The sequence below is a fragment of the Mustela nivalis genome, assembly GCF_964662115.1.
Source record: "Mustela nivalis genome assembly, chromosome: 3".
Classification (NCBI taxonomy): Eukaryota; Metazoa; Chordata; class Mammalia; order Carnivora; family Mustelidae; genus Mustela; species Mustela nivalis.
In genome coordinates this window covers 49,911,908-49,937,851 of record NC_139022.1, presented here as the reverse complement: position 1 = coordinate 49,937,851, position 25,944 = coordinate 49,911,908, and the positions used below count along the sequence as shown (strand labels likewise).

Genomic DNA, 25,944 nt, shown 5'->3' with positions numbered 1-25,944 from the left:
AACTGCAAGCACAGCTTCTTTCACCTGAGTGTCAAGGAAAAGTCTTGGAGCTACTCACCTCTGGCTGAAGGGGGAAGATCGGCGAAGGCAGCTGAGGACTTTTTGGTACTGTAGACTCCTCTCATGGACTCTCTCTGTTTTTGGAATCCATCTAAGTGTTCCCTAGTTTCTAGATTAGTAGCTGTGGGCTCTCTTTATGAGTACAGCCTACCACGCCATGTCTTTCTTTCCCTCAAGCAAAGGAACATGAAAGATGGAGGTGCCCTTAAGCTCTTAAAAATTCTGGGACTGAGCAATACCCTTCATGGATTTGCAGACTAGTTGGGTATGGGAAGTTAGGGAAGCTTTAGATGAGAATCTCTCTTATCAGAGAAAATATGGAGCTTGGACAGTTGAGGGTGATGGGTGTGGGTGAGAAAGAATGAAGTCATTTGTCCTTGATCCAGATGGCAATACTCTCTCCCAGTGAAGGTTTATAGGTAATGGACTAACCACATAAGGGGACAGCTAATAGAAGAAACCAGGAAGGAGTCTAAATAGATTTACCAGCTGTTAGGGGCATTGCATGGTTTTAGTGTCAGAATTCTATCCTTTTGAAACTTGACCACTCAAAAATTGCTCCACAATTACTTGATTTATTTTCTTTGGGGATCCCTTTTTAGATACCAAATACTTTCCTAAATGATAGCCTATCTCATTCGTACTAAGGGAACTAAGAAAAAGCATTCATGTCTTCTCTTGAATCAGAGTTTAAAAAAGCGGTCTCCTTTCCAGTGGGCACAGTAAAGCAGCAGGAATCAAAGATAGAACCATGGGGTTGGAGGGGGAAGGTGGGGCACCTCACATACCTGCTTGCATATGTTTCTTCCCATAGATCCCATTTCTGCTAAAACCTTAAGTGGCTGGTGGTTTGATCTGAAGAGGCAAAAATGTTATAATACTAAGAAGTCAGCAGTATTCTGGGCATGTCAGATTTGGTCCAGCCCACGGCAGAACCATCTACCTTATGTAACCTTTGTCTGGTTGGGGCTGACTGCTGTGTGATCGTCCTACTTAGTTATGAGTGTGGGGTTTCCTTCACATCATTGTAGGGCTTAACAGAAGGATAGAATCCAGGGACTGGCACTGCTAGTCAAGAGGTCTTGGCTTCCTTGGCTGTGTTGGCTGCAACTTTGGTGAATTATTTAACTTTTAGTTAGCACTGGTATGCTAATTTGGGGTCTTAAAGACCAGATAGAGAGATTTCAGAATTCCCTGTCAGAGGGTTTTTTCCCCTTATACCAAATATGTGAGAGGAAATATTCACCTGAAATATTAAAACAAAAAATTTAAAAGTGTTTTTTGTTGTTGTTGTTGTTTGTTTAATGGAGAAGAAGAAACCATTCCTCCTGGAGAAAAGCACTCATCTTTGAGTAAATGTGCATGAGTCCTATTTTGCTACTGATGGCGCATCAGTAATTCTTGACTTGTACCATTTCTGACTTGAAATCCAAGTCTAAACTTAGATACTTTGGATTACTCAGATAGTGGATGTGGCTGTGTCTCTGTAGGATGGCTATGATATTTTGAGTAGAGTGCCGGATTATTTTGATCATTCATGTTAATACATTCATTCAGCATATTATGATGTGCTGTTTCTCATCCACACTCATGTTTCCCTGGGTTCTAAGGAATATTGATGTCCCAAGAAATTCAGATATTTTTCTTGGGAGGGAAGGAACATGGAGGGGACAGTCTCTAGTCATCTTAAATTTGAAAAATTCTGGGTTAAACAAAAGTTAAGCAGATTTCTGTGCTGAAAGACTTCCCTAGAGTCTCTAATATGCTGTGTGTATATTTTGAATCTCTACTCCCCCCTTTCCTTTTTTGGTAGGCTATCTGTTAATATGATGCAGACGACTTTTTCCTGTAAGACAGTTTGGGAAAGCTACTCGATTCTAAGCATACAACGAGATGCAATTGTTTAATCATGACCAGAGGGATTTTAGCCTCTCACCAGATGGCTGTGAAAGTAAGGCCCTAGGAGCAACTGTTAGCTCCATTTTTGGAAGGCCTTGGGAAAAAGATGTCTATTTAGCTCAGATACCATTATATAGTCTTTTTAAGAAGGAAAATGAACCAGAAGACCCTATAACTCCCTGATTCTAGAATGTAGTCTTTTAGAACACTTTATCATTTTATCAATCATGTTTGTCTGAAAATGTTAGACTAAATCTAAAAAAAAAGTGTCTCTGCTATCTACCTTTGTGCAGCAATTTCCCTAATATGTAGTGGGTTAAAATGAAAAATGTCTCATGGTTTTTGTGACTTGGGAATTCAGGGGTTATTTAGCTGGATTGTTCTAGCTCAGAGTTGGAGTCAGGAGGTAGGCAGAGACTGCAAATCCCAAGGACTGACTGGGGCTGGAAGTTCTGCTTCCAAGATGGCGCACCTCCCCATCTATTGGCTGGTGACCTCGGTTCCTCACCAGTTGTACTTTGCCTTAGGTTGCTCGTGTATTTTCATGGCATGATAGCTAGCTTCACCCACCATGAGCAATTCAGGAGGGAGAGGGAAGAGGAAGCCACAGTGTCTTTCAAGATATGGTCTCTGAGGTTGTATAATGTCACTTCTGCTTTATTCTTTTTGCTAGAAGTGAGTGACTGAGTCTAGTTCACACTCGGGAGTAGATTTGGGCTTCACCTCCTATACAGAAAAGAATGAAAGAATTGTGGACATAGGTTAAAGCTACCGCGGAAGGTTTCAATAACAAGGACATGAGAAGGGGCAAAACACGGCAGTGCCTAGATGATTTAGTTCAGCAGATGAGTGCCATCATCAAGGATCCAAGTTCTTTCCATCTTCTGTTTTGCCACACTCACTGACTTGGCTTTGTGTTCAAGTTAGTTCCCCACATAGTTGCCAGATGACTGCACAAATACTGGCTCTCATGTCCAGTCACAACAATATCCAGAAGAACAAATGGATTGCATCTTTCTTGTGACACGATTTTTCCATTGAGAAACCTTTCCTGGGATCTCTCGGTGGCTTCCCGTCTTGCCAGGGGATCAGAACTGCATCATATGCTCAAGACTGAACCAGTCACAAGCAAAAGGAGTGGGATTGCCATGAATGACTTAGGTAGATTTACATAGACTTGGGGTCAGGGTATGTGCCCTCAGGGTGATCCTGAAACAGATCAGAGTTCCCTTGAAAAGGAAGAGTGGGAAATGACTACTGTGTTGACAATGAGCTGGTGGTTTACTGTGGATCCTTCAGCTCTGTCCATAATGGTCTCCAGTCACCATGCCGTTTGTACAGGGCACCATCACCTCTTTGGTAGAGTATAAGGGTTTATGCTTTAGACAGAAGACCAAGTCTAGGGAACCCTTTATATAAACAATCCCTTAGTTGTTTATATAAAACTCTTCCTAGTAAAAAGTGTAAAAAAAATTTCAGAAAACGTCATCTCAAAACGCATCTTTAATAATATTCAGTGTTGTTGGAAGAGAGGGGTTATGTATTAAAATAAATCTACCACTCAGAATGGGACCATTATATCATTAGGGCTGTGGGGAGGCTCCATTTCTTCTCATTTGGAGTTCATAACAGAGTAAAATTTGCCATTTGTCTTTATGGAAACCTAACATTGAAAGAGGAATCTTGAGCTGTGTATTAAATGGCCTAGTATTGAATTGGTTGTCTTATATTTTATTTCCCCTCTGTTTCATACCCCTCAATAGTCTTGCTAAATCAGAGCCTTGCATACAGCCTTGCTCTCTCCCCTCCATGCTCCTGAGACCTGCAGAGCTATTCAGCTTTTCTGAGGTGCTCACCCCAAAGTGAATCTCCCCAGCAGTTTGTCATGTCTCAGCTTTAATCTGTTTTAGTCATTTCATGGAGTTTTACAATTGCTGGACAACTAACTGCCTGAGACAAATTCAAGGGAACTGAAAGGAGAGGAAAAAGCAAAAATAATCTGCCCCTTTTGAGAGGAAGGCCAAACTTGCTTAGTTCAAAGGAATTCGGTTAGGTTCTTTGCATGGAGTAGGCTTTTCCTCCTTCCTTCTTTCTCTCCCTCCCTCCCTCTCTCTCCTCTTCCCTTCCTTCCCTCCCTCCCTCACAGAGCACTCACTTATTTAGCTTGAAGTCTACCTAAAAGCTTCAGTTTCCAGTCACTCAAGGAGCAAGTGAATGACTGGGGGTGGAAAATGTTATTTGCCACACAGGAAATGCCTTGACAAATTGAGTAATGGGAGTTCCAGTACACGGAATTAATTCCCTCAGGATTTTGCCAGCCCTGAAAATGTGTGAACATTGCTGTGCAGATTTCTTATTTCCTAAAAAAATTCTGCATCAGTCACGCACATGTTAAGAAAAAGAAAGATTTTTTTTTTTTTTTTAAATCAGTTTGACAGCAATCAGGGTATCTAGCTTAAAAGCATCTAAATATGCGTGGTCAGCACAAGCTCCTTAGAGCATGTGGTGAGGAAAGGTCCTTGACCGGAAGCCAGACCTCTGCAGGCGTGGTTTGCTGGTATTGGCTCCTGAGGCCCGGAGGCTGACCATTGGGGTAGGTGGAGGACTAAGAACTCCTTCCCCCCTCAATCCATTGGCTGTCTTCTTTAAAAAGCTGAGGCAAAATCCCTTACTCTCTTAAAGTTTGCCTCGTTTTGGATTGTATACTTGCTCCAAAAGACATAGCAATTTATAAAATATTCATATCATTTTACAAGAGCAAGATTTTGCCAAGATTAATTTGGAACCAAAGGCATCGTAGGACCCCATAAAAATTGAAGCTTTCTTAGCTAGCTACCTGTTCATCAACCCAGTAGTCCTTTCCTTCTCTTCCTTGTAAAGGGAAATCTCATCGGCTTCAGTGTGTACCTCAGGACAGATGTGCCGACCTGAGCTCAGGAATATATCAGGATCTGTATGAGTCACTCATGACAATCCCATTCCTTTTGCCTGTGATTGGTTTAGTGTTGAGCACGGGATGGTGTTATTTCTACTTGCAAAGGCAGTAGGAATCAATGTATCATCTAAACTATTATTTCCATTTACTAAATGATCCTTTTCCTTTTACTGGGGAAAGAGTGTTAACCACTCTACCATAGTGGCCTGTTTGGCTCTAAATCTAGACAGAAAACATAGACATTTATTATATTTATCCTAATGGGAAGTAGATGTATAATGATGTAAAGAGTGCCGTGTTAGATATTGCTCCAGGATAGGGGTGTGTGTGTGTGTGTGTGTGTGTGTGTGTGTTTAAATATTTATTTATTTATTTATTTGACAGAGAGAGATCACAAGTAGACGGAGAGGCAGGCAGAAAGAGAGAGAGGGAAGCAGGCTCCCTGCTCAGCAGAGAGCCCAATGCGGGACTCCACCCTGAGATCATGACCTGAGCTGAAGACAGCGGCTCCACCCATTGAGCCACCCAGGTGCCCCTGTATGTATGTATGTTAAAGTGGGACACACAGGAGTGCCTGGGTGGTTCAGTTGGTTAAGTGACTGCCTTTGGCTCGGGTCATGATCCTTGAGTCTCAGGATCGAGTCCTGCATCAGGCTCCTTGCTCAGTGGGGAATCTGCTTCTCCCTCTGACCCTCCCCTTCTCATGTGCTCACTTGCTCTCTCTCTCTCTCTCTTTCAAATAAAAAAATGAAATCTTTATAAAAAAACAAACTGGGACACACATATACCAGGAGGTACGTGAACATTTTCCAGTGAGTATATAAGTCGGTATCGTTTCAGGAATAAACTTTCATTCTTTAACTTCTAAAAGTATTCTTTCTTAAATAGTCTACCTAAGAATGTGTCTGTGGTCTATGGGTTCTCTCTTCCCATCTCCCCTTTTACAGTTACCTTCCTTTCACTTCACTCACCCTAAATTTGGCCATGATGTATTGTCAGGATTAACCATCAAGGTGCTGAAGGGAACAATTGGAGACTTCACAACTCATAGGGAGCATTGTGTGTGTGTGTGTGTGTGTGTGTTTGTGAGGTGGGTGGTGGGAAAGGGTTTCTGTTAGATAAGTCTTCAGGAAGAATCACAGTATTTCATCAGGTTCCAAACTTAAGGATCCTTGTTTGCATTATCTTTTTCAGGATTGAGATTCAGAAGTCAGATGGTTAACAAAGAACGCAGATTAATACACGCATTTTTTTTTTTTTAAAGATTTTATTTATTTATTTGTCAGAGAGAGAGTGAGTGAGAGCGAGCACAGGCAGACAGAGTGGAAGGAAGAGTCAGAGGGAGAAGCAGGCTCCCCTCGGAGCAAGGAGCCCGATGCGGGACTCGATCCCAGGACGCTGGGATCATGACCTGAGCCGAAGGCAGCCGCTCAACCAACTGAGCCACCCAGGCGTCCCAATACATGCATTTTGATTCAAATACCATGCCAGATTTTTTTTTTCTGACAAAAATTAAATCTGTTTTTCCCAACTGATTTGAAACTGAGAACTTTGTCATTTTTCCCCTAATGACAATTTCTATAAATTAAAAAAGCTAAATCCAAGACTTCAAGGTTTTGAGGGAAATAAATTTAAAGCATGCATATTATATGCCAGAAATCACAAACTTCTTAACTATTTAATTTTATGATAAAAATTCTAGATGTTAAAAATCTGTGGGTGCAGATAGTTGGGAAAATTCTTTAGGAGATGTGTGACCAAAAATATTTGGAGACTGCTACTCCAGAATGTCATATTATCTCAGATGAAAAGGAACAGGGGGTAGCTCATGGCAAAATTGTCAAGTGAGGAAGCCTTTGGCATTTATCCCTCCTTCTGTCTCCACTTTTTCTTTTCCCTAGAGTCTTTCTTTACAAGATTGCTGGCAGTTGGGCTTCTCCAGTCCAGAGCCCCCAAAGCAGCAGACCTTTTCATAGTCTTTGCTCTTCATCCCACTCTGAGTTTCAGTCTGTCAGAGCCCTGACCCACAAGAGCATCACTTGGCTCATCTTTTAAACCGGTCTATCGGGTTATATAATGGACATTGGTCATTCTTTTATGCCTGCCATCATGTGGTTTGGAAATTTCCCCATCTTTTGAGTCTTGATTGGGTGCTGAGCCTGTCTCCCATAATAAAATCTGAAAGGTCCAGATATTTCCTTCTCTAATTGCTCATGATAATAGACATCATCACTTCTAAGCATTTGACATATAGTAATTCAATCAATCCTCAATAATCTTGTGAAGTAGGCACTATTATCAAATTGATGCAGTTCAGGAGCTCAAGCACACAGAGAAAAAGTAAATTTCTCATGGTCACACACAAGTAATTGCAAGAGCCAAGATTTGAACTCCAGGAGTTGATTCCAGACTCTAAGCTCTTAGTCACCATGCAAAGGTACATGGTCCAGGTTCAAACAGGTATAATCATTGCAGACTTTAATTCAAGAGCTGGTGTTTCAGAAAAACAGAGACAAGAGACTCCACCTCAGACCAGGGAGAGCCACTATTCAATACCTAGACTCTCACAGAACAATGACAGTGGGACCTGGGCTGGCTCAGAGTACTGGCTCTCTACAGTGCAGCTTGAAATGCCAGCAAGGGCAGTTGTGGACCACTTCGAGAATGTGCCTATGACTGTGGCTTTGGTCATGCAACTCTCTACCTGATTCTCCGTCTCTTTTGATAGACTTGGGAATGACAGCTAACTACCCGTATCTATCTAGCTATCTATCTAACCATAAAACTCTTTATAGTTATATTTATAACTATATTCTATATATAATAGATAGTTCCTATCATTATATATAGGCTGATATAATATAATTTCATATATATATATATGTATATATGTATATATAGACCATATGTAACAACCTAGTGCTTGCAACTAAGGACTCTGATAGTCTGTTTCTAAAGGTGAGGGTGGTTTATTCCCTTGTACTCTTCCTGGCTTCCAGAACAAGGCCCGGAATGAATCAGGTGCTCAAAACACATCTGTTAAATGAATCATGAGCTGATGCACAACAAGGTGTTAGCGGGTGATAATCACTTATAGGGCAACTCTTCTAGTAATATTAGCATTTGGATGCAAGTCCTTAATGTCCCAAGGCACTGGTTGTAACCCACTAATGAGCCTTGAAATCAATTTAGTTGGTTGCTGCTGGCATTTAGAAATGAAATAGATTCATTTATAACAGAAAACATTGGAAAATAGAGTGCATCACAGGTAAGAAGAGCAAATATTTCACAAAATGTTTGATTGTGTTTATGTTTAGTATGTACGAGCCTGTGTGGTGGTATATTGGGTTGTGGGGTTACTATGGACTAAAATGTTTGAGAACTATGGCCATAGGGTTCATGTGACTAATGGTCGGTATGTTACATCCTCTGACAGAAGAGAAGGGGGAAGGATTGGGGGACAGGGTCTGAGCGGTCTCAGTGATTATCTGTACTGCCAAGTTTAAGGCAGATCCAAGAAACATCAATATTCACTCACGCTATAGTAAGGTGGAAAGAAAAGGCCACAATTCATTTTGCCTCTTACTCTCTTCCCTGCCACACACACATATACCTTTCTAGGGCAAGATGGATTATTTCTTAGTGATCAATTCGAGAATATAAAGTAGTTATACCTATGTGAAAGGCCACTAACAGTTTTAAGTTGGCATGCCTACATCGTTCTTTATGCATACATATTTTTGGTACATATAATTACTAGCATACTTTCAAGTTAAAAATATTTACAGGAGGGGTGCCTGGGTGGGGGTTGAGGCACCCCTCCTGTAAATATTTTTAATATTTAAAATTATTGAAATATTAATTTCAATAATTAATTGAATTATTTCAATTCGGTTGAAATAATTGAGGGTCCAGCTCTTGGTTTTTGGCTCAGGTTGTGATCTCCTGGGTCATGGGATCCAGCCCTGAGGCAGGCTCCACAGTTCAGCAGGGAGTCTGCTTGAAGATTCTCTCCCACTGTGCCCCCCCCTCCACTCACTCTTGCTTGTTCCCTCTCTCTAAAATAAATAAATAAACCTTTTTTTTTTTTTAAGATTTTATTTATTTATTTGACAGACAAGTAGGCAGAGAGGCAGGCAGAGAGAGAGGGGGAAGCAGGCTCCCTGCTGAGCAGAGAGCCCGATGTGGGGCTCGATCCCAGGACCCTGGGATTATGACCTGAGCTGAAGGCAGAGGCTTTAACCCACTAAGCCACCCAGGCGCCCAATAAATAAATCTTGTATCTGTGTTTCATAAATGGCTTTTTTTCTGCTCCCCCTCAGCTTCATTCACATGTGCACCCTACAACTTAACAGGATATGTGTGTTTGCTTGTGTGTGTGTTTGTGTGTACCTCACCTAGGTAACCAGTCTTCTGCTTCTAACTTGAGTGTCCTTGGATATGACTGCCTGAAGTTGGGGAAAGCTGTCTGCAGTGAGGGGAATGGGATAGCTAGATGCCAAGAAAGACACACAAAAGATACCAGACCCCTATGTGTAAGTGACACGGACATGTGCTGAGGAGAGGAGCACTGACTGAGACTCAGACGCTCTTGAACGCTTTTCCAAGAACACGCAGGGGGCTTTTCCTATGCCTGTCATGGCCTTCTTCACAGTCTTACCCAAAACGTGCAAGCGAGACGTTTCCTAGAGGCTAAATGAGATGAGAATTCATGAGCAAGTAGTTTATTAAGGAAGTGCTCCCGCAAGAAGCTGGAAGGATGTGGGGAGGAAAGCACTCTAAGAGAAGAGGAGACGAAGTTGTGACTTCTGGTCAAGTTTATGGAAGGTGGGGCTCCCTTGACCAGAGTCCGGAAAGCTGGACTCTGATTGTCCTACACCGTCTGTCACTGGGTTAGGACTACCTTTGGGAGAATGCAAACTCCCAGGCATGCCTGGTTCCCTGTGTGTACATCTCAACAGCCTGAGGGGGGTCCCCAAAAGAAAGCCACTGAACAGCACAACAAAACCAGTGCAAAGGCACACAGAAGAGGTCTAAGGAATCCAAGGGCATCAGGCTGGATTCATAGCTTTTGCTGTATCCGGTCGGGGTGGGTAGCTATGCCTGTAGTTAAAAGGAGATTTTTGGTACAACATCATCATTTGATATTTGTATGTATTGTGAAATGGTCACCATACTAAGTCTAGCTAACTTCTGTCATCATATAGGAATTTTATTAATTCATATTGTGTAGCTCGAGAAAAGCAGTTAAAGAGAAAAACAAGATTTTTACAAAAATAGGAAGGCCACTCCCTGAAAGTGTTGTTGGGCACATTCCTAAGTTCATATCCAAGAAGGCTGCACATTTAAGTTTCTTGAGGTTCTCTACCCACCTAAGGTGGAAATGTTCTGCCTTAAAGGTGTGTTCTGTAAGCAGAGGGAGAGAGGCTGAGAACCTTTCTCAATAATACTTCAGCTAAAGACTTAGCAAGTCAGGCATAGATGGCTCATTATGGTGATTTGGGGGTCTGAAATAAGAATATTTCCCTTAGGCTGGTGCCTACTTTTGCACATGACTGCTATTTCCATATCAGGTTTTTTTTTTTCCCTGTCAATGAATTCTAATCTGAAAGTACCTATGACCACCAAGTCATCTTTGCTTTTTGATGCCTAAGGATGCTTGCATTCCTTATCACCTATTCCTTTATCAAGCTGGGCATGCTTTTAGTTTTCGAAAGTACATCTCTGGCTTGACTTGAATTTAATGATGAGCTGCCCTCATCTATCATTAGGTAAGAGCTGCTATTTCAGAGTAGAATCTGTCCTACTTCTCTTATCTTCTCACACTTTGTTAGTCTTTTTGCAATAATAGTACCATCCCTCTAATCAGAGCCAGAAATGGGGAAAAGAGAGAAATTGGGAAATTGACCCTTCACCCTTGTGAAGCAGGAAAGCCTGTTTTCAGCACCCATGCTTCCTCGCCTTATTCTATTAGTTCCTTCTTTTGGCTTCTGGTTCTGTTCTGGCTGTTGGGTGCCATCATCTTACTTTTTGGTCATTTAGGGCCCTGAACTCTATAATCATTTCCCTGCTAATCTGGGAAGATACCTATTTAAATCTTCTGAAACATCCCTTTCTCACATCAAAATGCACCTACCCTGAATTCTGTTCATAGGAGGTCATTCTTTCTGCCTGGAGATAACTTGATGCTTTTGTCAACAAGTCTGTAGTGGTAGATGAGAGACAATATGCTAGCTCCCTATCTCCTGAAAACACCTGCAGGTGTTAAGAGGAATGTTTTTATGAGACACTCTCAATGAGGTGGTGTGATAGAGTGAAAAAAGTGAAGTCTCCTATTTGAAATTAAAGTGACATTGGATCCAGGCCATCTCTCTTATTCCCTAAGAGATCATCCATAGTTACCTAACCTCTCGGAATTTGCCAACTTGCCTTCACCAAACTGTAAAAAGGGGAGATACTAATACTTATTTACCTTCCATATTTTGGGGACTGTTTAATTAAAAATTATAAAAGTATTCGTTAATTTCTGATACATAGCAGGTGCTTCATATATTGAAACTGATACAGTAACAATATGGTAAACCAAATAAGTAACATGGGTAATCTTAATGGACAAATATTCCTTAGGTACTCTGTACAGAAGGAAAGAGATGCAAGTGGTGCCTCTTAAATTAGATTGTTTCACCCTATACCAGTTCTTCTATAGTCTGTTCATTCCACCAGCCAACTATCCATTCATTTATTTGTGCTCTTATTAATGTCCTTACCATGTACAAAATGCTGGGCTGGGCACTCTGAAGGACACAGTGATATATGGTACATAGTCCCATGCTGGTTTATCACAGAGTGTGGCAAAGTCTTGAGGTATTTTGGATATTGGAAAAGCAGGAAATTGAAAATACCTCAATCCTCTCTGAAGTGTTGTCCGTGAAAGTTCAGAGTCAAAGAAGAGAGACAAATCTGTATCTTTCAGGAAAGTTGAGGAATAGGTCATTTTTGGATGTATAGAAGAATAGATTATGAGTCAAGCTCCACGGGCAGGGTCAGTAAATGGACATACAGAGGATCTGTGACAGACTGGTCGTCAAGGGCACCGGGAGAACAGGAAAGGTGCTGAGTGGATTAAGAGCTTTCATAGATAAATCATGCTCACTTGAAATGTGGCCAGCGAGACCCTTGCCCATTTGGGATTCAGTCACTAGCGGGAGTTACACCAGACTGAATGGGGGGGTTCTGAGAGAAGAGTATGATAAATGCAGAGAGGAAGGAAAAGGCCGATGAGTGTTGTCATAACAACTTACACTAATTCATGAAATGGGAAGAAAAATACAAGCAGACAAAAAAGTACGAAGACCATTCTACTTAAAATGTTGCATATTCTAGCATAAAATTTATAATCTTAGATATGTTAAGCATACTAGATTTACGTCTGTATAAGGCAGATGGCGTAGTGCTTATTAGCTGAACTCTAGAGGCCGTGAAAGACCAGAGATTACCTTTGTCCTTGCCAATGGTCAGCTGTGTACCTCTGGACAGGTTACTTAACTCCTTCACAACTTAGTTATGTCATCTCTAAAATGGGATAGAGACTAGTATTTGCTCATGGAATGGTTCTGGATACTAAATGAAAGGCTATACGTATATGTCTAGGCACAGGGTTTGGCACATAGTAGGTAGGCAATGAGTATAAGTTATTCAGGGTTTGGATTTTAGGTCTGTTTAGACCTCAAGCTTATGCAACCCGTCATATGGTTGCGCCTATTTTTATGTCTTTAGCTGCTCATAAAAATAACTTTCAGACCCTATGACCAAAGCCAAAAAGAAGTCAAGCTAAGCCTGAAGAATAGTAGCACACGTGTGAGTCATTTAATCTCTTCGGCATTTCCTTTTCTTTTTTATTTGTGAATTATTTATGGGATCTGTGTTTTTGGGGAAAAAAAAAAATCCAAACACTTCTCCAACTCAGGCTCCTGGGGGAGGGGGTGTCTCTTTGGGGCCCAGAATGAATTCTACCACATAGCAGGTTCCCAGTCAGTGTTTGCCTTGATGAATGGCATTAGAAATGTGGATACTACCGGGATGCCTGGGTGGCTCAGTTGGTTAAGCAGCTGCCTTCAGCTCGGGTCAGGATCCCAGCGTCCTGGGATCGAGTCCCACATCAGGCTCCTTGCTCAGCGGGGAGCCTGCTTCTCCCTCTGCCTCTGCCTGCCATTCTGTCCGCCTGTGCTTGCTCTCTCCCCCTCTCTCTCTGACAAATAAATAAATAAAATCTTTAAAAAAAAAATGTGGATACTACCAAAGCAGATATTTGGTATTTATTGGGTTGAACTAGCAATAAGTACTGTTTCTGGGAAAATGTGTAAGGTATGAAATAAGGAAAATAAACAGGTCATTGGTCCATCAATTTACTCAGAAAAACCTACTGAGTAGCCGCTATGTGGCAGACCTTGCTCTGTGCCTTGGAGATATGCAGAACAGTGGGTGACGGGGGGTATTTCTAGAATACTCAGCAGCCAGTATCACTTAAATACTAATCATAACTGATACTAGTGATGGGAGAGGCGCTCTTCTCTGCCAGGTGATGCCCCCCACTGAAGCATCTCCCCTAGGAATGGGGTAGGGTTGTAGGAGACCCTTTGGGGGATGCACACCTGTAACTATATGGACTAATCAGAAGGTAATCATTTAGTATTTGGAAACTTGTTCTTTAAAAAGCCAGGTTTGCTGATGTATTCTGGCAGTGAACAAGGCAGAGACGGTCCCTTTTCATGGGGTTTTCTTTCTTGGAGTTACTCCAATGGCATTAGAAGCCTTAGCTCCTGAGAATGCCTTGAGTGTATTGTAGTTTGAGGCCAAGTTCCTCAGCTCCACAGCCCAGGGGCGTGATCATACCTAACAGCACCATGCCCAAACCCATCCTTGGCAAGTATTATCCTTAGCACCTTTCATATTATTTGAATCTTATCTTAGATCCAATTTGCAATTTACCATAAGTTTCTTCTCATGGAGTCAGCCAATTCTGATAAGTACGTGAGGCCCTCTGAGTCGTTCATTTCTTAATATCATTTTGGTTATGAGAACACCCTGCTACCAATCCCCTATAATAAAGACAGCAGCCAACTAATTCCCACACATTGGCCCTCTCTGATAGTCCCTGTGAAAACTCTCATGATGGGAAAAAAAAAAAAAAAAGATCTAACTTACCCTTATAGAGAAGTGACAAGCTCTTTATTTAGTCTATATTTATAAAAAATTTAAGATGCTTTCATGGCAGAGACTAAAATGAATGTTATCTTTCTTTGGGACCCAGAGTGAAAATTCCGGGAGGTATGTGGACAGTCAGGAGTGCGGATGGCTTTTACCAGGGTATGACCAGGATAAATCTGGCTAGCTGAGGATAATTGAATTTAAGGAAATGGAAAATATAACATTAGTCTACAAAAGAATCAGTAATTTATATTTTCTTGTAAGTGCGCATTATATGATAACGGTAAATTATATTGTGCCTGCCCGAGTCTTACTAATCAAGTCAGTCTTCTGTGTAGAAAGAAAGAAAGAAATCACAAATAAAGCTGTGGGCCAGAGACTTAAATCCTAACTGCCTACCTAACCCACAAAAGGAGGATTTTACAGTTAGAATTGCAGGGATGTCAGTGTGGTGATGTCGGAGCAATCTGTATCTGATTGTGTCTCACAGGTTCCTCACAAAACTGTCAGATGAATTGTTACCGCTCGATCTGTTCTCTGTCTTGGATTGGAAAGAGAACCTGGGAGAACACGGTTTGGTGTTGAGGCTCTGGGTGGAATTTGCATCAGAAAATGAAAAGCACGTGGAGATGGAATACATTTGAGGTGTAAGCCATTACAAAAGGATACATGGGGATCCCCACAAAGAGACTTCCCAGCTGTAACCTCTGTTCCAGTATCTCTGTTCTCGTTTTGGTGCTTTTAGATCATAAAGACTTAGAAGCCAGTTGGGCTGGAAGTACATTTGCTTCCCATGGGAAAAGCAAACTTACCACCCAGTTCATTACCCAGCGATACTGTGAGCGGCTGAATTCAGTGACAGAGAAGCTGGTCACATTTCATTTCGTAAATGCGTAAGATAACGCTTGATAATAAATCCTTTAATGAAACAATCATCAATATAAAAATCAATGCTATTCAAAGTGCGGATTACGAAACCAACCCCAATTGTGCCAATGAGCACTTTATTTGTTGTTCTGCGCTGATGAAGGGAAGAAACTCAGCTCCGTGTCCATCTTCTTGTGCCGGCTTAGTTTTTCACCGAGAATTTGTCTTCCCCTCGCTGTGTGTACGGGGAGCGATGGGGCTAGGAATAGGACTTAACAAAAGATCCATATTCCTGAGAAAAGGGGGGCAAGCGAGTATTTAATAGGTAAGAACCCACAACTTCAGTGAGTTTTTAAGAGCAGGTTTAAGAAATAAAAAGCTTTCACGTGCTTTGTCTTTAAATTATAGGCTTATCGTATTACGTATTTCCTAAATATTAAGAGATTAGTTCGTAGATGTGTTGGCCTAATTTTTCATCCTGAGCAGTAGAAGTATTTCCCTATTTGCGGTGGTGGGTACACGAAGTGATTTTCTTGCCCTCTCCCTCCACCTTTTCCAACTTCTCCCTTCTCCTCTCCTCACTTCCACCGCATTCCCTCCCTCCCTTCCCTCTTTTTTAATCTAACAGGTGTTTATTGAATACTCATTAGGGAAGATTCAGTAGTCCACATATTACAAATTTAAAACATTAGTGTCACACGAAAACTAATCACTAATATTTAATGTTTATTAGACTTTGGTTATTACAATTAGAATAAAACATGGTTCTGTGAAATCACAGGGTTCATTATTCTAGACAGAAAGGCTAAATTGCTTCTTAATTTTCTTAGACTTCTTTTTACTTCTCTGGCATTTTAACTTTCTAACGTACTTGGTCTTTTAAGTTGAATTATGCTAGTGCTCTGCCTGAAACTCTCTAGTTACCCTGTCTTTCACTCCAGTAAAAGGCAACATTTTCACAATGGCCGACAAGGCCCTCTATGCTCTGTTATGCTGCCTCTCTGAATTCATAGTCTTCCTCTTCCCCACAGAATCTGGCCAAAGTTGTACTTGGAGTAAAATTTGTAGACTTGAATCTCCTCACTAATAACAAGAAAGAATTTTAAATTGTGAACTTCAAAAAGAACCCAAGTAATCAAGCAATCATATTTTACTCATCTTGTTTTAGTAGGAGTGTTGTAATTTATATTTTATTCTTTGTACTTGTATGTCATTTTGCTGTATTTTCATAATAACCTATGTTAGTCTTGAAATGGGTAAAAAAAAAATTTGTCAATACAGAATGAAAAATTTAGGTTAGGAAAAGGGAGTCTATTAATAATGGAGAACCAAAGTTAGAGTAAACCCACTAAGCATGGAGAAAGAGACTATAATTCAAGTTTCATAGTCTGTTCCACTGTTTGAGTCATAATAGGATTGAAGTAATCATGGAAAAGTTAGGGTGCCAGCAAAGAAGTCTCGGGTAGATGTCAGCTAGGACAGGGGTGAGCCAAGAGAGCAGAAGGAAAAACAGCATGTTTAACACAGAAGGCAGCCACATAAATTTTATCAAGCATGGGAAAATTAGATTGCAGAGAAGGAACATAGGAAAATTTGCCTGGGTTGAGACCCAGTTCAGATTCTCTTCAGGAAAAAGTCAAGCAAGAGTTCACTTTCAGTGTCATATGGTATGAATTAGGCTGTAGAATGCACTGGTGGAGTATTTTCTTTCAGTATTGGGTTATCAAACACTTATGTTCTAATTCTGTTTTTAATAATTACCAACAGGATTACGGGCAAATCATTGACTCCAGGTGGGGAAACAGTTTTCTTATTTTAAAAATATATAAATATTTGCCTTTCCCATGTCACAAATTGCGGTGAAAATAAAATTTTATCCACATAGGAAGTACGTTGAAAATCAGTGTGTTATTAGAATATAAGATTTCATTTATTAGGGCGCCTGGGTGGCTCAGTGGGTTAAGTCTCTGCCTTCAGCTCAGGTCATGATCTCAGGGTCTGGGATCGAGGCCCGCATCGAGCTCTCTGCTCAGTGGGGAGCCTGTTTCCCCCTCTCTCTCTGCCTGCCTCTCTGCCTACCTGTGACCTCTCTCTCTCTCTCTCTCAAATAAATAAATAAAATCTTTAAAAAAGAAAAAAAAAGATTTTATTTATTATTAATAGTAATGTGTGCTGACCTTTGTGAGCACCATGTTTGAATCTAATGAATGACACTTGGCCTCCAATATCAATAGTATAATCAAAAATTTAATATTACTAAGTGACATGCATGATGACTAAATGTATTGAATATTGAAAGAATAGATGGTATTTAATTGTGGGTTCCTGGACTGTCTGGGACTAAGAATAAGAAATTATATTGTGATCCAAACATCTTCTGTGAGTTTCTACCTCTGTTCTTGCCCTACCCCAGTCTCTAATAGATTTACATTCAATTTTCCATTATGAGGAAAACTTTGAAAAGGACACAAGATTATTTGCTCAAGATTTTTCAGTAGAAAACTAAGTACAAAGGTCAGTATGTTTGTTGATTAACATTAAATGAGGCTGATCTTAGTTAAATGTAGGGGGGGGGGAATCAGAAGTGCTGGTAGGCAGGCCATGAACTATGGAAGTTATTCCTCAGAAAATGAGCAGATACTCCAGTCCCAGTGGTTGGTGGCCTTTCCTGTATTAATTACCTAAATTTATGCATAGGTTTCTGGGTATTAGTTATTTCCATATTACATATGCTGGTTAATGTCACATTTATACAAGTACCCAAATGGTACAGGTACTTGTTACACAACCTCATGTGGGTGCTTTATAGGCATCTAAAACTTAAGGTACCTAAAATAAAATCCTTGATTTTACCCCCACAAGTCTGTTCTTCCCCTAGTTTTCTCCATCTTAGTAAATGACTACCATTTACTCAATTGTTAAGGCAAAACTTCATTATAATCCTTGATTCTTCAGTTGCTCCCCACCTCTAGTATGTACTGTGATCACTTTGACTTATCTCCACTGCTGTGACTCTACTCCAAGTCACCACAGTCTTGAATACAGACTTTTCCCAGCAGCCTCCCACTAGCATTGTTGCTTCATCTCATGTTGCCCTGCTCTGACTTCTAGTCTCTGCTTAGCAGCTAAGGCGATCTTTTTGAAAACAATTTGAAAAAAAAAAATCATTTTGCTCCCTCCTTTTTTTTTTTTTTTCCTCCAAGTTCTTATTTTAATTTATTTTAGAGAGAGAGAGACAGATGAGCTGGGGCAGAGGCAGCAGGAAAGACTGTCAAGCAAATTCCCCATTAAGCATGGAGCACGACTTAGGGCTTGATCTCCTAACACTGAGATCAAGACCTGTGTTGCTCCCTTTCTTAAAGCGCTATGAAAGCTTTCAGTCACAATTGTAAGAAGATCTGGACTCTTTACTGTGATCTATAGCAGAGTTGATACTCATCCAGGATCCAGTGGTACAGCCATATGTATTATTTATAGACAATGCCTATCTTGATTGGCTGCTGTTCATGCCCCATGCAGTGTTACATATTTTGCCTATTACTCCTGCTTGTAAGGCCTTCCACGAGCTGGTAGTTCTCAGCTGGAGAATTTCGGACATTTGGCGAAGTCTGGAGACATTTTTGGTTGTCCTGCTTGGAGAGCATTCCTGGCATTAGGGAGAGGCCAGAAACAACACTTCAGTTACATGATAGGAAGAAGAGTTTCTCTGCCGCAGCACAGAGAACAGTGCCTTGATATTTGCTGAGTGTTGGTCGGTCCCTTTCATACCCATCCACCTACCCCAACCTCATTTGCTTTTCACTCTTGCCGGTTCCTAAGCTCTAGTCAATCCCCAATCTCTAAAGCGTGTTGTGAGGTTTTAAGATAACATGTGCGTATCTGTTCCACACATCACTGGGTACTAAAAACAGTCAAAAGTGTATTGGTTTGTTTTTAGTCCCCATCAGATTGTCTTTGTCAATGCCCCCAGCATCAGCAGCACACAGTAGCTTCGAAAGGCATAAATAAAACCAATCTTGAGAGCCTTCCCCTCAATGGTATTCTAAGAGCTGTGCACCAGGACTGTTTGCCAAGACATCCTCTGCTTACCATGAGTTATAACTTTCCTGGTGATTAAACATCTTACAATGCTGTTGCAGAAGATCTGATTTCAATTTATCCTGATAACTGTGTAAATATTGTGGTGGTTCTTCACTTAATGTGAATAGCCTTCCCATCCTGACCTTGAGATAACTCCACTCTGGTCATAATCTTAAGGTACATACCCACAGGGCTGTCTGCTGTGTCCATCAACAATTACAATCTCCGTGCCTGAAAATAAAAGTCCTTCAGGCAGGCTGGATCATCAGTAAGAAGCTGGGCCAATGTTTGAGTTGCTTTGAATCAGTAGATTAATTTGTCTTTGGAACTGAGGAAATCAGGTTTCAACACAAAAGTACTCATGCTTTTGGAAAACTTGGTTTTCCACTTGGTTTGACTCTGAAAGATCAGATTTCAAGGAAGAATCACAACTGAATCCCCAAATTTCACCATCCTGAATTTTGTTCCAACAGGACCTCAAACAAATGAAAAAAAAAAAAAAAAAAAAGAAAGAAAGAAAAAAAAAAAAAAGAAGAAGAAAGAAAGGAAAAAAAAAAGGCAAAACAAAACAAAGGGGAAAAATGCCTCAAGGTGTGCTGACAGAAAACATGAATTCATTCTAAGCCTTAATTACAGAAATGTCCATTTCTCTTGAAACAATAAAATTGCCTATCTTAAACATAGCTATTCAAACTGATTCTACTCAATGTGTTCTGTTTGAACTGAGATAAACCAAGAGTTTTTATTTGGAAAATGTATTATTTATCATTATTTACAAATACTGAGGAAATTCAGAGGATTGCAGTTACTGTGTTTTTCAGACCTCTCTGTAATATTTCTTCTCTCACCCTTTCCTGCCTCATGATAATTGTAAGAATGTAAAAGGAATCTCGAATGCGCAGGCACCCGCGATATTAAATGGTAAATCAACTCTTCAGATTTAACCCTTAAGGTAGATGTATTTTCACACACCATTTTATGTGGCTTTAATTTGTTATTTTCCTGTTCTCAGCTGATTGTGAAGTTCTCATACTTTAAGTTCTTGTTTTGGAAATAAGGAATCAAGTTTCCCTAGAAACATTTTTAAATGATGCTTGAATGTCCCCCCTGAGCTAGCACCCAGTAATAGCCTAGAGATAAGAAAGAAAAAGTGCCCTAAGGGTTTTTCCATTTTGTCTTTGATCAGTGAAACAACTGCACCGCTTTGTTTCTAAAAGCCTTAATTTTTTCCTTGACTCAACTTACAGTGTATATAGAATCTACCAACTGTCTGAGTATTGCCCAAGTTGGTGTTTTTGTGTTATTTCCCTATTTGGCCCTGAGCTTTTGTATGGTAATCGCGGTGAAAGCAAAGAGCCATCCTGATGACTCGACAGAAATTATTTGCAGCTGCTAGGCTTTTTACCCTCTGTTTTGTTTTCCTGGGATTTGGATGGTATCTTCATCTAGACAGGAAGGTCTGGCTGCAACTGCCATGTCACACAGCAAACACTCCGCCTGAGCTGACTTCCTGTGTAACATCATGGGACCTGCTGCTGGTAGGTCAGTGGCAGACATGGGGAATCAATAAAGTTGTTTTTTCACTGGAGTTCTAGATGTTCTCCAATTTAACGCTTGGCTCAGTTAATCAGTATTTTCCTTTCACGTAGTAGAAGGTGGGCTTGGCTTCTGTTAACAAAAGATTCACTGACCCTGACAGCCTAAGAAACCCAAGTCCCAAGGTGGATGGAAGCCCAGACAAGTGTCTTGAACGGTTGCCTGAGGGGAGCTGCTCTCAAGAGACGCGCTTTGTGTCTTCTGAGTGGTTTTCTTGATACACGCAGAGGAGAAATCACGTTTTTTAATAAATAAGATTGTAGACATCTGCATGTTCAAGTCTTGACCTACATTTTCTTCAGACATTCTTACTGTGTTTTTCTGCAAAATAAGGAGCAAGGGAATTTTTTCAATGTATCACAACTTTTTTTTTAATCACAATAAATCACTCTTTCAATTTTTAGTTTTTAATCCAAGTTAACATGTTTACACAGTGAAAAATAAATTAGTTTATTCTTGCTCAAAATAAAAAGAGCATACCTTCAAGGAACTTCTCGGTGTAAATGGTGTGGGATCATCTCAATGTCATAGTGCACACACTGGTTCCCTTCTGGTGTGTTCTGAAATGTGGCTTCTCTTCCCTTTTTCATCCAGTCCAATCTATTCAGTGTATATTGCAGTAGGTCCCCAGCTACCACGTGCAGAGCACATTATTATGAGTAATTTAAATGGGTACCCTCTATTATATTTGTATCCCTTCTTCCCTAATCCCCACTTTCACTTCTCCCCTATTGGAACTCCCAGTAATGTATTGATATGCCCTCAAAATATACAATATGCAGTTTTTATAATATGTTGTGTATTTGAGTCTTTCATTTATACAAATGATATTGTGCTTTCCCATTCTGTTTGTACTTTTGTCACGTAACTTTCACTTACTCTGTTTCTCGCTTTTCTACTCACTGCTGCCCAGGGCATCACAGAATGCATTCACTCCTCTTCAATTATCCAATTCCCTTAACTTTCTTCCAGCAACCCACTACCATAATGACCGCTGTGTACATATCCAAAGGCTATTTGGGTACGCGTACCCAGCACACCTGAGAATGAGTCTGATCCCAGGAGTGAAATAGCTGGGTCATAGCCTACGCACATCTTCCCATTTTCTGTCTTTGATAGATTTGCTGAAACCCATCAATCCATTGATAATCACCACCCCACTCTCATTCTCTGTGCTGTTATACATTTATTCATTTTGCATTTATTCTTTATTTCAGTGGAATCTTGAGGAGGATTGGAAACAAATGTGTGTGCTCGGTCTGACATTTGAACTGGAGGTCACTCATCTTTTTTTCAGTGTATTAGAGTTAGCCTGGGGTGTGGCCCAAGGAGGAGGACTAGGAGAGAGAGTGCAAAAGACATTCCTGTTGATGTTAAGCTGTGTAATTGACCATAAACTTGTCATTGAAATGCATTACCTCAAAGTGGAACATAGACTAAAAGGAAAGATTGCATCTAACTAAAGGTGGGAGTTGGCAGTCATCCGTGTTTCATAATTTATAGGGTAATAGGCTGACTTTCAACCCAAAAGCATGACAGTTATTTCTGGAATCAAAGGCCTATTGCCTTAGCTGACCCTCGCCCCAGGCCAACAGCTGTTGGGATTCTATTCCGAGTTTACGGATTCTGTTCAGTACTACAACAGACCATTCTGTGTAAGTTTGCAAAGTAAAACTGTTTCCATAGTTCATTTGACAGGACTAGCCTTCAATTTGGGATGGTTTTGTGATGGCTCTAACAAGACACCTCTGGGAATACCGCTATGAACTAATCAGAATTGTATTTCCTGGGCCAGTCAACTAGGTGGCTATGAGAGGGCTAAATCCAATTTGTACTTGGAAAAAGCCAAAGCAGGACTTTATAAAAAGGTGAACGCGTTGCCATCAGGTCAGCCTACATCTCAAGAAAGACACCTGTAGTCATGTCAGCACTTTTTTAAAATTAGAGTATTCTGGGTGCTGCCTGTCAGGGATGTTGGTTGGATTTGAACAGACTCAGTGAAAAACAGCCAAGCAAACCCCAGGTGACAAGGTATTCAGCTACATTTCAAGGCATTTAACCTCCCTGTTTCCATTATTTGCATCCATTAAATTTTCCAGGGTACAGGCTACTATTCCATATTGTTCGGGCCAGTTGTCCCACGGCGATCCTCCTCTGCTGCCCAGACCGGATCTCTGCTATCTCACTGAGATCAGTGGAGGTGACAGCATGTAGGTACCGATACTGTGATATTGGGGCCTGGGCACTTGATTTAGAGTCACGATGCTACTTATGGTTACCCTCAGTCATCTTATCTATGTACTAGAGAAAATACAAGTCTCTTTGCTATGTTAAAAGTTGCTGCAGGTGGTTCCATCAGTTAAGCATCCGACTCTTGGTTTTGGCTCAGGTCATGTTCTCAGGTTGTGGGATCAAGCCCTGTGTTGGGCTATGTGCTTCATATGGCATGTGCTCGAGATACTTTCCCTCTCCCTCTACTTCCCTCCCTCTCCAATAAAATCTTGGGGGGTGGGAATAAGTTGCTGTGAAGACCAAATAAAATAATGTAACGAAAGTTCTAAAAGGTTTGTATTCTTGACGTTATGGGCTGCGTTGTGTGTATTATGTCCACAGTGCTCCCCTCCCCAATTCATACATTCAAGTTGTAAGTCCCAGAACCTCACAATGTGACTATAATTGGAAATCAGGTTTTCAAAGAGTTAATTAAATTAAAATAAGGTCTTTAGAGTGGGCCCTAATCCAGGATGACTGGTGTCCTGGTCCCGTCAGGAAGAGGAAATTTGGACCCACCAGAAACACTCACGGACAGAGGGAGGATGGTGTGAGGACACAGTGAGAAGGTGGCCATGTACAAGCCACTCGTGTGGTATTTCGCTGCGGCAGCCTGAGAAGACTGATACAGGTCCTCCCTAGCACGCTGGAATGAGTTGCTTTCATGTTATTCTCTTCATCCTTTACAACACCAACAAATACTCATTTAGCACCTACCACATTCGACCAAGCACTCAGCTATGCGGTGGGAACAAATCAGTATTGTACCTGCCTTCAGGGATACAGACAAATATCTTCTAACAGTGCCATCCATTCTGTACTTTTAATTTGTCCTTATTATTGATTGCTCTTCAACATCCTGTAATTTTGTGTATTTATTTTGTTGTGTAACCATTTTCTCCTCTAGAACGTAAGCTCCATGAGAGTAGAGATATTTATTTTCAACACTATATTCAAGGCTACCAGAACAGTGTCTGGCCCACAGGGAGGGATCAAGGATGTTTGCTGAATGAGTCATGACAGCTTAGGCTAAATAACATAAAACATGAGAATGAGGTGTCATGATCAGGAGGAACATAGGGAGTATCTAAGTCTCAGAGACGATTGGGACCTTCTTCTCCATAGTTGGCCTGTGTATGGTGGGGGCGCCAGGTAGGAATCCTATGGATACCAAGCCTCTACCAGTTTTCTGCATCTGTTTGCTCGCTTCTGAAAGGTTTCTTCACCTTTATGAAGATAACACAAGGATTAGCTAAAAACTAAAACTATTCTATAAAACAGACTTCTTATTTAGCGTATTAATATTTAACTTTAGCAGGCAGAGCAACAAATGATAAATAATATACAGACAACCTTGGGCTTGGTGGTCAATTACTCACTGCAGCCTTCACCGGGGGAGATTCTGGCCCTGTCTCTGGCCAGGTCTTGGCCTGGGTCTTCTTGTTCAGTTGTCCCCCTTCCATATCTCCAACCAAAATTACCCCCAATTGAAACTATTCTCTTGGCTTCCAGTATCAATGAAGATATTCCCTGTGGTGGACCCTACTCCTCTCTCCCTTTCGCATAGCCATAGCTAGGCCACCATATTCCAGTGTGGCTCTGCTGGTGTCCTTGGTCATACCAGATTAGCCCAGGGGAACTTGCTCATTGATTCCACTTGGTCATTGTAGATCCAGTCAGTATCTCTTTAGAGTCTGCAACTATGAGATCTAAAACTTGGGAGTTCTGTCAGCCATGCTTTCCATCACAGGCATCAAGACGGATGAATGGAGCCGAGCTGAGGAGTGGGGATATTCCCAACAGTGTTCAGGTCCCTGGTTCAAATTATCCTTCATCTCCAGCCCCTCTGCATTCTTAAGTCTGAGTTTTGTAAAACTCTCTGATATCATTACACATAAGATTTTCCTTTTCACTGTACTAATTCTAGTTGGTTTCTGTCATGTGCTTATATCCTCTCTGCTTTCAGTGGCTCCGAGTGTGTTTCTAAAGAGCAGGCTTTCTATGTTAAACTGCACAGACTTCTAGTTCTAATACTTTAATATGTGTCTAAAATTTCTACTGTACAGAAAACAAAACAGTGATAAACACAGCTTTGCCAAGAAGTTTCACCTTGATGGACACTGAATGTAGCAGTGGGAAAGGTTTTATGGGCCTTTTTTGGTTTTAGGCAGGTAAAGGGTGACCTGAATGTGGTCTGGGATGTTGCTTCATCTCTTGTCACCTCTAAAGACACCTACTCTTGCTTTGTCCTGATGTGGAGTTATCCGTTGCAAGGAGCTTTGTAAAGTTAAGAGCAGTCACTCAGCAAAAATTGGTCCGTATCTCTCTCTCTCTATTCCAGGCTCTCTGGTAGAAGTAGATGTAAAATCCAAAAGCAACAGATATTACCCCCGAGGAGTTGACAGTGCAACAGGAGAGGCAGGTGGGTAGAGGAGCAGCACAGTGCCTGCTGGAAGGTGTGGGGACAGTTGGTGAGGAGAGAAAGGGAGAAATGATTCATTTGCCTAACACAGTGTATTCAAGGCAGGACGCCTGGAATAGGCGATGCAGGAGATGTGCTTCAGAAGATGGTCAGAACTCACTGTCCCAAGCACACAGGGAGCTGCACGCATGGAGGCAACACAAAGGCATAGCACAGGGGAGCCCCGCTGAGGACTTTCGAACTGCGCAGCGAGCGGGAGTCCTCCCATCCAAGAGATAGGAGAATGAGCAAGGACCCAGGCATGGGACACCTTTGTACCCTGCCTTGAAAGTTGAAATTTATGTGATAGATCTCTGATTCTCTAATTTTAGTACATTCAAAAAAATCTCCTGAAGAGTTCATTAAAATCCAGACTCCTGGGACCCCTCTTCAATGATTCAGATTTCATACGTCTGTGGCAGCAACTACAAATCCTAATTTTTTAAAAAAAGAGTTTATTTATTTCTTTGAAAGAGAGAGAATGAGAGAGAAAGAGACAGAGAGCACAAGAAGGGGTCAGAAGGAGAAGCAGACTCCCCACTGAGCAGGGAGCATGATGCAGGACTCG

At 41.1% G+C, this 25,944-nt stretch overlaps 1 long non-coding RNA gene across 1 annotated transcript in view; it reads left to right on the top strand.

The window, feature by feature from the left end:
- The window catches only part of LOC309861153, a 292,958-nt gene that overhangs the window by 214,674 nt on the left and 52,340 nt on the right, over positions 1-25,944 (top strand). The window lies entirely within an intron of this gene.